This window comes from Penaeus monodon, chromosome 30 (assembly GCF_015228065.2).
Source record: "Penaeus monodon isolate SGIC_2016 chromosome 30, NSTDA_Pmon_1, whole genome shotgun sequence".
Taxonomy (NCBI): domain Eukaryota; kingdom Metazoa; phylum Arthropoda; class Malacostraca; order Decapoda; family Penaeidae; genus Penaeus; species Penaeus monodon.
Genome location: NC_051415.1, coordinates 2,659,027 through 2,659,234, shown reverse-complemented (window position 1 = coordinate 2,659,234; position 208 = coordinate 2,659,027).

The window sequence follows — 208 nt, the reverse complement described above, 5'->3', positions numbered from 1 at the left end:
TCACGTAACAGAAGGCGAGGCGCTGTTGGTGTTTTCCTCCCTCGTGTGCAATTATGCAATAAATAAATTGAACGCGAGACGTCCATGGCATTAAATCTCGCAATAACAGCCAGAACACGTTCGGATCCTCCTTCTGCAGGCCGTTAGCAAACCAACTAAAACATGATTTATCAAAACATTTAAGACCTTATTTTTTCCAGAGTCGATG